The 14,658-nt window shown below is 40.0% G+C and overlaps 1 pseudogene; it reads right to left on the bottom strand.

The window, feature by feature from the left end:
* Window positions 1–9,785: 9,785 nt before the first annotated feature.
* On the bottom strand, window positions 9,786–12,955 carry LOC100992468 (putative elongation factor 1-alpha-like 3; annotated as a pseudogene).
* Between the last annotated feature and the right edge of the window lie 1,703 nt (window positions 12,956–14,658).

Here is a 14,658-nt window from a genome sequence, read left to right as displayed (position 1 = left end):
CAGATTCACACATAACAATATTAACTTTAAATGTAAATGGACTAAATGCTCCAATTAAAAGACACAGACTGGCAAATTGGATAAAGAGTCAAGACCCATCAGGGTGCTGTATTCAGGAAACCCATCTCACGTGCAGAGACACACATAGGCTCAAAATAAAAGGCTGGAGGAAGATCTACCAAGCAAATGGAAAACAAAAAAAGGCAGGGATTGCAATCCTAGTCTCTGATAAAACAGACTTTAAACCAACAAAGATCAGAAGAGACAAAGAAGGCCATTACATAATGGTAAAGGGATCAATTCAACAAGAAGAGCTAACTATCCTAAATATATATGCACCCAGTACAGGAGCACCCAGATTCATAAAGCAAGTCCTTAGTGACCTACAAAGAGACTTAGACTCCCACACAATAATAATGGGAGACTTTAACACCCTACTGTCAACATTAGACAGATCAATGAGATAGAAAGTTAACAAGGATACCCAGGAATTGAACTCAGCTCTGCACCAAGCAGACCTAATAGACATCTACAGAACTCTCCACCCCAAATCAACAGAATATACATTCTTTTCAGCACCACACCACACCTACTCCAAAACTGACCACAGAATTGGAAGTAAAGCACTCTTTAGCAAATGTAAAAGAAAAGAAATTATAACAAACTGTCTCTCAGACCACAGTGCAATCAAACTAGAACTCAGGATTAAGAAACTCACTCAAAACCACTCAACTACATGGAAACTACTCAACTGAAAAACCTGCTCCTGAATGACTACTGGGTACATAACGAAATGAAGGCAGAAATAAAGATGTTCTTTGAAACTAATGAGAACAAAGACACAACATACCAGAATCTCCGGGACACATTCAAAGCAGTGTGTAGAGGGAAATTTATAGCACTAAATGCCCACAAGAGAAAGCAGGAAAGATCTAAAATTGACACCCTAACATCACAATTAAAAGAACTAGAAAAGCAAGAGCAAACACATTCAAAAGCTAGCAGAAGGCAAGAAATAACGAAGATGAGAGCAGAACTGAAGGAAACAGAGACACAAAAAACCCTTCAAAAAATCAATGAATCCAGTAGCTGGTTTTTTCAAAAGATCAACAAAATTGATAGACCGCTAGCAAGACTAATAAAGAAGAAAAGAGAGAAGAATCAAATAGACGCAATAAAAAATGATAAAGGGGATATCACCACCGATCCCACAGAAATACAAACTACCATCAGAGGATACTATAAACACCTTTACACAAATAAACTAGAAAATCTAGAAGAAATGGATAAATTCCTCAACACATACACCCTCCCAAGACTGAACCAGGAAGAAGTTGAATCTCTGAATAGACCAATAACAGGCTCTGAAATTGAGGCAATAATCAATAGCTTAACAACCAAAAAAAGTCCAGGACCAGATGGATTCACAGCCGAATTCTACCAGAGGTACAAAAAGGAGCTGGTACCATTCCTTCTGAAACTATTCCAATCAATAGAAAAGAAGGAATCCTCCCTAACTCATTTTATGAGGACAGCATCATCCTGATGCCAAAGCCAGGCAGAGACACAACCAAAAAAGAGAATTTTAGACCAATATCCTTGACGAACATCGATGCAAAAATCCTCAGTAAAATTCTGGAAAACCGAATCCAGCAGCACATCAAAAAGCTTATCCACCATGATCAAGTGGGCTTCATCCCCGGGATGCAGGGCTGGTTCAACATATGCAAATCAATAAATGTAATCCAACATATAAACAGAACAAAAGAGAAAAACCACATGATTATCTCAATAGATGCAGAAAAGGCCTTTGACAAAATTCAACAACCCTTCATGCTAAAAACTCTCAATAAATTAGGTATTGATGGGATGTATCTCAAAATAATAAGAGCTATCTATGACAAACCCACAGCCAATATCATACGGAATGGGCAAAAACTGGAAGCATTCCCTTTGAAAATGGGCACAAGACAAGGATGCCCTCTCTCACCACTCCTATTCAACATAGTGTTGGAAGTTCTGGCCAGGGCAATCAGGCAGGAGAAGGAAATAAAGGGTATTCAATTAGGAAAAGAGGAAGTCAAATTGTCCCTGTTTGCAGATGACATGATTGTATATCTAGAAAACCCCATTTTCTCAGCCCAAAATCTCCTCAAGCTAATAAGCAACTTCAGCGAAGTCTCAGGATACAAAATGAATGCACAAAAATCACAAGCATTCCTATACACCAATAACAGACAAACAGAGAGCCAAATCATGAGTGAACTCCCATTCACAATTGCTTCAAAGAGAATAAAATACCTAGGAATCCAACTTACAAGGGATGTGAAGGACCTCTTCAAGGAGAACTGCAAACCACTGCTCAATGAAATAAAAGAGGATACAAACAAATGGAAGAACATTCCATGCTCATGGCTAGGAAGAATCAATATCGTGAAAATAGCCATACTGCCCAGGGTAATTTATAGATTCAATGCCATCCCCATCAAGCTACCAATGACTTTCTTCACAGAATTGGAAAAAACTACTTTAAAGTTCATATGGAACCAAAAAAGAGCCCGCATCACCAAGTCAATCCTAAGCCAAAAGAACAAAGCTGGAGGCATCACGCTACCTGACTTCAAACTATACTACAAGGCTACAGTAATGAAAACAGCATGGTACTGGTACCAAGACAGAGATATAGTCCAATGGAACAGAACAGAGCCCTCAGAAATAATGCTGCATATCTACCACTATCTGATCTTTGACAAACCTGAGAAAAACAAGCAATGGGGAAAGGATTCCCTATTTAATAAATGGTGCTGGGAAAACTGGCTAGCCATATGTAGAAAGCTGAAACTGGATCCCTTCCTTACACCTTATACAAAAATTAATTCAAGATGGATTAAAGACTTAAATGTTAGACCTAAAACCATAAAAACCCTAGAAGAAAACCTAGGCAATACCATTCAGGACATAGGCATGGGCAAGGACTTCATGTCTAAAACACCAAAAGCAATGGCAACAAAAGCCAAAATTGACAAATGGGATCTAATTAAACTAAAGAGCTTCTGCACACCAAAAGAAACTACCATCAGAGTCATCAGAGTGAACAGGCAACCTACAGAATGGGAGAAAATTTTCACAATCTACTCATCTGACAAAGGGCTAATATCCAGAATCTACAAAGAACTCAAACAAATTTACAAGAAAAAACAACAACCCCATCAACAAGTGGGCGAAGGATATGAACAGACACTTCTCAAAAGACATTTATGCAGCCAACAGACACATGAAAAAATGCTCACCATCACTGGCCATCAGAGAAATGCAAATCAAAACCACAATGAGATACCATCTCACACCAGTTAGAATGGCGATCATTAAAAAATCAGGAAACAACAGGTGCTGGAGAGGATGTGGAGAAATAGGAACAATTTTACGCTGTTGGTGGGACTGTAAACTAGTTCAACCATTGTGGAAGTCAGTGTGGCGATTCCTCAGGGATCTAGAACTAGAAATACCATTTGACCCAGCCATCCCATTACTGGGTATATACCCAAAGGATTATAAATCATGCTGCTATAAAGACACATGCACACGTATGTTTATAGTGGCACTATTCACAATAGCAAAGACTTGGAACCAACCTAAATGTCCAACAATGATAGACTGGATTAAGAAGATGTGGCACACATACACCATGGAATACTATGCAGCCATAAAAAATGATGAGTTCATGTCCTTTGTAGGAACATGGATGAAACTGGAAACCATCATTCTCAGCAAACTATCACAAGGACAAAAAACCAAACACCGCATGTTCTCACTCATAGGTGGGAACTGAACAGTGAGAACACATGGACACAGGAAGGGGAACATCACACACCGGGGACTGTTGTGGGGTGGGGGGAGCGGGGAGGGATAGCATTAGGAGATATACCTAATGCTAAATGACGAGTTACTGGGTGCAGCACACCAACATGGCACATGTATACATATGTAACAAACCTGCAGGTTGTGCACATGTACCCTAAAACTTAAAGTATAATAATAATAAAATTTTAAAAAAAAGAATAAGTGAGAAAATGCTGATTAGGTGCCTAGCTCACAGTAGGTGTTTAAAAATGTGAGTGTTCCTTTCTTCCTTTCCATATATTCCTCCTACTCTCATCATTTCCACTCAGTATTTCTTTTATTGATACATAATAGATGTACATGTTTTTGGAGTGTGTGTGATAATTTGATACAGTCACAGAATCGAATCAAGGTTGATGGGATATCTATCATCTTTTTTTTTTCCTTCAACTTTAAGTTCAGGGGTACACGTGCAGGATGTGCAGGTTTGTTACAGAGGTAAACGTGTGCCATGGTGGTTTGCTGCACAGATCATCTCGTTACCTAGGTATTAAGCCCAGCATCCATTAGCTATTCTTCCTGATCTTCTCCCTCCCCCACCTCCCACCCCCAACAGCCCCCAGTAGGTGTTGTTCCCCCCGTGTGTCCTTGTCTTCTCATCATTCAGCTCCCACTTATAAGTGAGGACATGTGATGTTTGGTTTTCTGTTCCTGTGTTAGTTTGCTGAGGATAACAGCTTCCAGCTCCATCCATGTTCCTGCAAAAGACATGATCTTTTTCCTTTTTATGGCTGGATAGTATTCCATGGTGTGTATGTACTAAATTTTCCTTAGTCTATCATTGATGGGCATTTGGGTTGATTCCATGTCTTTGCCATTGGGAATAGTGCTGGAGTGAACATATGCATGCATGTATCTTTATAATAGAATGATTTACATTCCTTTGGGTATGGACCCAGTAATGAGATTTCTGGGTCAAATGGTACTTCTGCCTCTAGATCTTTGAGGAGTTGCCACACTGTCTTCTACAATGGTTGAACTAATTTACACTCCCACGGACAGTGCAAAAGCGTTTCTATTTCTCCACAACCTCAACAGCACATCTGTTGTTTTTGACTTTTTAATAATTGCTATTCTGATTGTTGTAAGATGGTATCTCAATGTGGTTTTGATTTGCATTTCTCTAATGATCAGTGATGTTGAGTTTTTCTTTTTCATATGTTTGTTGACTATATAAATGTCTGGATTTGATTTGCCAGTATTTTATTGCGGATTTTTGCATCAATGTTCATCAGGGATATTGGCCTGAAGGTTTCTTTTTTTGTGGTATCTCTGCCAGGTTTTGATATCAGGATGACACTAGCCTCATAAAATGAGTTAGGAAGGAGTCCCTCCTTTTTAATTTTTTAAAATAGTTTCAGCAGAAATGGTACCAGCTCTTCTTTGTACCTCTGGTAGAATTAAGCTGTGAATCCATCTGGTCCTGGGCTTTTTTTGGTTGGTAGACTATTTATTATTGCCTCAATTTCAGAACTCATTATTGGTCTATTCAGGGATTCAATTTCTTCCTGGTTCAGTCTTGGCAGGGTGTTTATCAGTTTCTTCTAGATTTTCTGGTTTATGTGCATAGAGGTGTTTATAGTATTCTCCAGTGTTTGTTTATATTTCTGTGGGGTCAGTGGTAATATCCCCCTTATCGTTTCTGATTGTGTTTATTTGATTATTTTCTCTTTTCTTCTTTATTAGTCTAGGTAACAGTCTATCTATTTGATTAATTTTTTCAAAAAACCACCTCCTGGATTCACTGATTTTTTTGAAGAGTTTTTTGTGTCTCTATCTCCTTCAGTTCAACTCTGATCTTGATTATTTCTTGTCTTCTGCTAGCTTTAGGGTTTGTGTGTTCTTGGTTCTCTAGTTCTTTTAGTTGTGATGTTGGATTGTTAATTAGAGATCTTTCTAGTTTTTTGATGTGGGCATTTAGTGCTATAAACTGCTTTAGCTGCATTCTTGAGATTCTGGTACGTTGTCTCTTGGTTCTCATTAGTTTCAAAGAACTTCTCGATTTCTGCCTTAATTTTATTGTTTACCCAGGAGTCATTCAGGAGGAGGTTGTTCAATGTAGTTGTGTGGTTTTGAGTGAATTTCTTAATCTTGAATTCTAATTTGATTTCGCTGTGGTCTGAGAGACTGTTATGATTTCAGTTATTTTGCATTTGCTGAATGTTTTACTTCTGATTATGTGATAAATTTTAGAGTAAGTGCCATGTGGCAATGAGAAGAATGTATATTCTGTTGTTTTGGGGTGGAGAGTTCTGTTTTATCAGGTCCACTTGATCCAGAGCTGAGTTCAGGTCCTGAATATCTTTGTTAATTTTCTGTCTCAATGATCTGCCTAATATTGACAGTGAGGTGTTAAAATTTCCCATTATTATTGTGTGGGAGTCCAGATCTCTTTGTAGGACTCTACGAACTTGCTTTGTGAATTGAATCTGGATGCTCCTGTATTGGGTGCATATATATTTAGGATAGTTATCTCTTCTTGTTGAATCAAACCCTTTACCACTGTGTGATGCCCTTCTTTGTCTTTTTTGATCTTTGGTTTAATGTCTGTTTTGTCAGAAACTAAGATTGCAACCCCTGCTTTTTTCTGTTTTCCATTTGCTTGGTAAATTTTCCTCCATCCCTTTCTTTTGAGCCTATGTGTGTCTTTGCATGTGAGATGGTTCCCTTGAAGACAGCATACCAATGGGTCTCCTCTTTAGCCAGCTTGCCACTTGGTGTCTTTTAATTGGGGCATTTATTTAGCCCATTTACATTTAAGGTTAATATTTTTATGTGTGAATTTGATCCTGTCATCATGATGTCAGCTGGTTATTTTACAGACTTGTTTATGTAGTTGCTTCATAGTGTCACTAGTCTGTGTACTTCAGTGTGTTTTTGTAGTGGCTGGTAACAGTTTTTCCTTTTCATATTTAATGCTTCCTTCAGGAGCTCTTGCAAGGCAGGCCTGGTGGTGACAAATTCCCTCAGCATTTGCTTTTCTGAAAAGGATCTCATTTCTCCTTCACTTATGAAGCTTAGTATGGCCAGATATTAAATTCTGGGTTGGTAATTCTTTTCTTTAAGAATGTTAAATATTGGCCTCCAATGTCTTCTGGCTTATAGGGTTTCCACGGAGAGTCCCACTGTTACTCTGATGGGCTTCCATTTTTAGGTGACATGACCTTTCTCTCTAGCTGCCCTTAACATTTTTTCCTTCATTTTGACCTTGAAGAATTTGATGATTATGTGTCTTGGGGTTGATCTTCTCATGGAGTATCTTACTGGAGTTCTCTGGGTTTCCTGTATTTGAATGTTGGCCTGTCTTGCTAGGTTGGGGAAGTTTTCCTGGATGATATCCTGAAGTATGTTTTCCAGCTTGGTTCTGTTCTCCCTGTCTCTTTCAGGTACCCCAATCAGTGCTAAGTTAAGCCTTTTTACATAATCCCATATTTCTCAGAGAGTTTGTTAACCCTTTGTTATTATTTTTTCTTCTTCTTATCTGTCTGTCTTATTTCTGAAAGATAGTGTTCAACCTCTGAGATTCTTTTCTCTGCTTGGTCTATTCTGCTATTGATACTTGTGATTGCATTGTGAAGTTCTCATGTTGTGTTTTTCAGCTCCATGAGGTCAGTTATGTGCCTCTCTAAACTGGCTATTCTAGTTAGTAGCTCCTGTATTGTTTCATCATGATTCTTAACTTCTTTGCATTGGGTTACAACATGCTCCTTTAGCTCGCAAAGTTCATTAATATCCATCTTCTGAAGCCTACTTCTGTCAGTTCAGCCATGTCAGCCTCTGCCCAGTTCTGTCCCCTTGCTGGAGAGTTATTGCAGTCATTTGGAGAAGAGGCACTCCACCTTTTTGAGTTTTCAGAATTGTTTTCTTGATTCAGTGTCAGCTTTGTGGGCTTATCTGCCTGCAATCTTTGAGGTTGCTGACCTTTGAATGGGCTTTTTGTGGGGTCTTTTTGGTTGATATTGTTGTCATAGTTTTCCATTTGTTTGTTTTTCTCTTAACAGGGCACTGACTTAGCAACCGTAGGGCTGCTGTGGTTTTCTGGGGGTCCACTCCAGACCCTAGTTGCCTCAGTTTTTCCTGTACCTGGAAGTATCATCAGTGAAGTCTGTGAAACAGCAAAGATGCCAGTCTGCTCTTTCCTCTGGAAGCTCTGTCCCAGGGGGTTACTGACCTTTTCCTGGCCTGAACACTCTTGTAGGAGGTGTCTGGAGACCCCTTTTGGGAGGTCTCACCCAGTAGAAGGAATAGAATTCAGGAAACACTTACAGAAGCAGTCCAGCTGCTTTTTGGTAGAGCAGGTTTGCTGTGTTGACAAGGCTACTCTTTGTCCAGATGCCTAGACTCTCCAGAGCTGGCAGGCTTGAATAGCTGAGTCAACTGAAGTGCAGATATGGAAGCCATCCCTGCCGCCTACCCTGCCCCCCCCAAGTTCCCTCCCAGGGAGAGATCAGGTCTTTATAATACTGGCTGGAGTAACTGAAGGCTTCCCACAGGAAGACCCCACCCAGTGAGGAGGACTTGATCGGGGTCTGCTTAAAGAGGCAGTCTGGGCACAATCTGGCAAGTCAAATGTGCTGCATTAGGGGGTTCCCTCCTTGTCCTGACCACCTGCACTCTCCAGAGCTGGCAGGCTGGAATACTAGTTGACCGCACTATGAAAATAGTGCCCACCCCTCCCCTGGGAACTCCTTCCTATCTCAGGCGGGCTCAGCCTGTTGCCCCTGGCTGGCTGAAATTCCAAGCCAGTGTGTCTTAACTTGTGAGGTGCTGTGGAAGTGGGGCCTGCAGAATGACACTTCTTGGTTCCCTGGATTCAGCCCCCTTCCTAGGGGAATGTATGAACAGATCTGCTGCCTCACCAGGGATTTTGGGGCTAGAGTATGTAAAAGTCTTGGGTCTCTGTGAGTGCCTGAGTGGCTGCTCTGCCAAGACTCCACACAGCTCTGTGTATAGGACCCAAGGCCCTAGAGGTGTAGGCTCACGAGGGGATCTCCTGATCTGTGGGCTGCAAAGATCTGTGGGAGAAGCATGGTTTCCTGGGCAGGGTTGCATGATCACTCACCACTTCCTTTGGCTGAGGGTGGGGGTTCCTTTGGCTTTGTGCTACTCCCGGGTGGGTCATTGCCCCAACCTGCTTTTCTTCATTCTCCTTGAGTCAAGTTAATTTTCTAGTCAGTCCCATTGTGAGAACCTGGATATTTCAGTTGAAGGTGCTAAATCCACTTGCGATTTTCCTTACTCTCTGTGAGTGCTGCGGACCACAGCTGCTTCTATTTGGCCATCACCACTGCAGGACAAGTCACTGAATGAGGGACAGGGCTGCTCACAGTGGAAACCACAAAGTAGCTCACTCTGCTCAGCACCTTGCTTACTACTTTGCCAGAGAGACAGGGTGAGGAGCAGATACTGAGTGAGCTTCCCTCAATGTCTGTGGTCTCTTTCTAACTACCTGCGGGAATCTTTGGATATCTATCATCTTAAATATTTATCTTTTCCTTACACTAGGAACATTCATATTATTGTTTTCCAGCTATTTTGAAATGTTCAATTGATTAATGTTAACTATAGTCACCCTACTGATCTATTGACTACCATGTCTTACTTCTATCTAACTGTATATTTGTATCCATTAATTAACCTGTCTTCATTCCCCCTGTACCCATACTTTCCTACCTCTGGTAACCACCAGTCAACTTTCTATCTCCATAAAATCTACTTTTATAGCTCCCACATATGAGTGAGAACATGTGATATTTGTCTTTCTGTGCTTGGCTTATTTTACTTAACATGTTGATGCAAATGACAGGATTTCATTATTTAGATAGCTGAATAATGATTCATTGCATATATATATACACATTATATATATATATACACACACACACACACACACACACACACCTGTTTTCTTTATTGAGTCATCTACTGAGGAGTACTTAGATCAATTCCATATTTTGGCTATTGTGAAGGGTGCTGCAATAAACATGGGAATCCAGATCCCTCTTTGATGTATTGATTTCCTTTCTTTTGGCTATATACCCAATAGTGAAATTGCTGGATCATATGGTAGTTCTGTTTTTTAGTTTTAGTTTTTTTTTTTGTTTTTTTTTTTTTTTGAGACAGAGTCTTGCTCTGTCACCCAGGCTGGAGTGCAATGGCGCCATCTTGGCTCACTTCAACCTCCACCTCCTGGGTTCAAGTGATTCTCATGCCTCAGCCTCCTGAGTAGCTGGGATTACAGGCACCTGCCACCATGCCCAACTAATTTTTTGTATTTTTTATAGAGACAGGGTTTCACCATGTTGGCCATGCTGGTCTCAAACTCCTGACCTCAGGTGATCCACCTGCCTCGGCCTCCCAAAGTGCTGAGATTACAGGCATGAGCCACCATGCCTGGCCTATTTTTTAGTTTTTTGAGGAAACTCCACACTATTTTCCATAATGGCTGTACTAATTTATCTTCCCATCAACAGTGTATGAGGGTTCCTCTTTCTCCACATCCATGCCAATATCTGTTATTCCCTTTCTTTTTTTTTTTTTTTTTCTCATTAAACCTTTTTAATGGGTCTCAAAATTCTGTAACAGATTTTTGGTCAAGTTGTTTCCATTAAAAAGTACTGATTTTAAAAACTAATAACTTAAAATGGCCAGATGCAAAAAAGAAAACCAAAGTGGTCCACAAAACATTCTCCTTTCCATCTGAAGGTTTTATGATGCATTGTTATCATTAACCAGTCTTTTACTACTAAACTTAAATGGCCAATTGAAACAAACAGTTCTGAGACCATTCTTCCACCACTGATTAAGACCGGGTGGCAGGTATTAGGGATAATATTCATTTAGCCATCTGACCTTTCTGGGCAACTTGGTGACCTTGCCAGCTCCAGCAGCCTTCTTGTCCACTGCTTTGATGACACCCACGGCAACTGTCTGTCTCATATCACAAACAGCAAAGCGACCCAGAGGTGTTTAGTATGAGAAGCTCTCAACACACATGGGCTTGCCAGGAACCATGTCAATGATGGCAGCATCATCAGACTTCAAGAATTTAGGGCCATCTTCTGGCTTTTAACCAGAACGGCGATCAATCTTTTCCTTCAGCTCAATAATCTTGCATGCAATGTGGACCATGTGGCAACCCAGTACAGTGGCATAGCCAGCGCTGATTTGGCCTGGATGGTTCGGGATAATCACATGAGCAATGAAGCTAGCTGACTCCATTGGTGGGTCATTTTTGCTGTCAATTGCCACGATGAACATCCTTGACAGACACATTCTTGACATTGAAGCCCACATTGTCCACAGGAAGAGCTTCACTCAAAGCTTCATGGTGCATTTTGACAGATTTTATTTCGTTGTAATGTTGGCTGGAGCAAAGGTGACCACCATACCAGGTTTGAGAACACCAGTATCCACTCAGCCAACAGAAACAGTACGAATGCCACCAATTTTGTGGACATCCTGGAGATGCAGGCACAAAGGCTTGTCAGTTGAATGAGTTGGTGGTAGGATGCAGTCCAGAGCCTCAAGCAGCATGGTTCCACTGGCATTGCCATCCTTATGGGTGACTTTCCATCTCTTGAACTAAGGCATGTTATCACTTGACTCCAGCATGTTGTCACCATTCCAACCAGAAATTGGCACAAATGCTACTGTGTCAGGGTTGTAGCCAATTTTCTTAATGTAAGTGCTGACTTCCTTAATGATCTCCTCATATCTCTTCTGGCTGTAGGGTGGCTCAGTGGAATCCATTTTGTTAACACCAACAATTAGTTGTTTCACACCCAGTGTGTAAGACAGGAGGGCATGCTCTTGGGTCTGCCATTCTTGGAGATACCAGCTTCAAATTCAGCAACACCAGCAGCAACAATCAGGACAGCACAATCAGCCTGAGACATCCCTGTAATCATGTTTTTGATGAAGTCTCTGTGTCCTGGGGCATCAATGATAGTCACATAGTATTTGCTGGTATCAAATTTCCACAAGGAGATATCAATGGTGATACCACGTTCACGCTCGGCTTTCAGCTTATCCAAGACCCAGGCATACTTGAAGGAGCCTTTTCCATCTCAACAGCCTCCATCTCAAATTTTTCAATGGTTCTTTTGTCGATGCCACCGCATTTGTAGATCAGATGACCAGTAGTGGTGGACTTGCCCAAATCTACATGTCCAATGACCACAATGTTGATATGAGTCTTTTCCATTCCCATTGTTGCTTTTAGGGGTAGTTTTCACAACACCTGTGTTCTGGTGGCAAACCCAGTGTGAAAAAGCTCCTTTCTTTTTGATAAAAGCCATTTTAACTGTGGTGAGATGGTATCTCACTGTAGGTTTTTTTTTTTTTTTTTTTTTTTTTTTTTTTGAGGCAGAGTCTTGCTCTGCCGCTGAGGCTGGAGAACAGTGGTGTGATCTCAACTCACTGCAACTTCTGCCTCCTGGATTCAAGCGATTCTCCAGCCTCAGCCTCCCTAGTAGCTGGGATTACAGGTGCATGCCACCATGCCTGGGTAATTTTTGTATTTTTAGTAGAGACCGGCTTTTGCCATGTTGGCCAGGCTGGTCTTGAACTCATAATCTCAAGTGATCTGCCTGCCTCAGCCTCCTAAACTGCTGGGATTACAGGCATGAGCCACCGGAACCAGCCTCATTGTAGTTTTGATTTGCATATCTCTCATGATTAGTGATGCTCGGCATTTTAAAAATATACCTCTTGGCCATTTGTATGTCTTCTTTTGAGAAATGTCCATTCAGATCTTTCGCCTTCCTCCCCTTTTTTTGAGAGATGGGGTCTCATTCTGTTGCCCAGGCTTGAGAGCAGTGGCATGATCATAGTTCACCATAACCTTGAAATCCTGGGCACACATGATCCCTCTGCTTCAGAATCCCAAAGTGCTAGGATTATTGCCCATTTTAAAATGTAATTATTTACTTTTTTCCTATTAAGTTGTTTGAGCTCGTTATATATTCTGGTTATTAATTCCTTGTCTGAGGGATAGTTCACATATATTTTCTCCCATTCTGTGGGTTGTCCCTTCAGTTTATTGATTGTTTCCTTTGCTGTGCAGAAACTTTTTAGTTTAATATAGTTCCATTTATCTGTTTTTGTTTTTGTTGGCGGTGCTTTTGAGGTCTTAGCTGTAAAATCTCTGCCTACACAAATGTCCTCAAGTGTTTCTCTTATGTTTCTCTCTAGTGGGTTTATAATTTCAGGCCTTACATTTAAGTCTTTAATCCATCTGGAGTTGATTTCAGTGTATGGTGAGAGACAGGTATCTAGTTTCATTCTTCTGCACATTCAGTTTTCCCAGCACCATCTATTGAAGAGACTGTCATTTTCCCATTGTATGTTCTTGGTGCCTTTGTCAAAAATGAGTTGGCTGTAAGTGTGTGGATTTATATCTGGGTTGACCATTCTTTTCCATTGGCCTATGCGTCTGTTTTTATGCCAGTACCTTGCTGATATAGTGTTGTAGTGCATTTTAAAGTCAGATAGTGTGATGCCTCCAGCTTTGTTCTTTTTGCTCAGGATTGCTTTGGCTATTTGGCATCTTCTGTAGTTCCACACAAATTTTAGCATTGTTTTTTCTATTTCTGTGAAGAAAATCACTGGTATTTTGATATGGGTAGCATTGAATCTGTAAATCATTTGGGGTAGTATTGTCATTTTAACAACAATAATTCTTCCTCCAATTCATGAGCATGGAATATCATTTCATTTTTTCTGTCTTCAATTTCTTTCATCAGCATTTTATAATTATTTTATATAGAAGAAAATTCACACATTCAATGCTATCCCTATCAAATTACCAGTGATATTCTTCACAGAAATAGAAAAAACAATGCTAAAATTTGTATGGAACCACAAAAGATGCCAAATCACCAAAGCAATCCTGAGCAAAAAATTTTCTTTCACTTGTTTGGTTAAACTGATTTATAAGTATATTTTATTCTTTATAGCTATTATAAATGGGATTGCTTTCTTGATTTTTTTTCAGATTGTTTGCCGTTGCCATATATAAATGCTATAATGATAGTGAGGTAAATTCAGCAAGAGAATAAAACAATTATAAATATCTATGCAACCAAAACTGGAGCACCTATGTATATAAAGCAAATATTAATAGATCTAAAGGGAGAGATAGGCTGCAATACAGTAATTGTAGGGGACTTCAGGACCCCACCTCATATGCATATTATGATTTTGTATCTTGCAACTTTACTGAATGCATGTATTAGTTCTAACAAGTTTTGGGGTCTTTATGTTTTTCTAAATATAAGATCATGCCGTCTGAGTACAAGGCTAATTTGACATCTTCCTTTCCAATTTGGATGCCTTTTATTTCTCTCTCTTTCCTGATTGCTCTGGCCAGGACTTCAAGTATTATGTTGAATAAAAGTGGTGAAAGTGGGCATCCTTGTCCTTTTGCAGATTTTAAAGGAAAGGCTTTCAATTTTTTCATGTTCAGTTCAATGTTGGCTGTGGGCTTGTCATAAATGGTCTTCTTTACTTTCAGGTATGTTCCTTCTATACCCAGTTTGTTGAGGATTTTTATCATAAAGGGATGTTGAATTCTAGCAAATGCTTTTTCAGCATCTATTGAAATGATCATATGGTTTTTGTTCTTGGTTCTGTAAATTTCGTGTATCACATTTATTTATTTACATACATTGAAACATTCTGGCATCCCTGGAATAAATACCACTTGATCCTGGTGAATGATCTTTTTAGGGTATTGTTGAATTTAGTTTGCTATTT

The sequence above is a fragment of the Pan paniscus genome, chromosome 2, assembly GCF_029289425.2.
Source record: "Pan paniscus chromosome 2, NHGRI_mPanPan1-v2.0_pri, whole genome shotgun sequence".
Lineage (NCBI taxonomy): Eukaryota > Metazoa > Chordata > Mammalia > Primates > Hominidae > Pan > Pan paniscus.
Note: the sequence above shows the minus strand (reverse complement) of the source record. Positions and strands in the feature narration are given on the sequence as shown.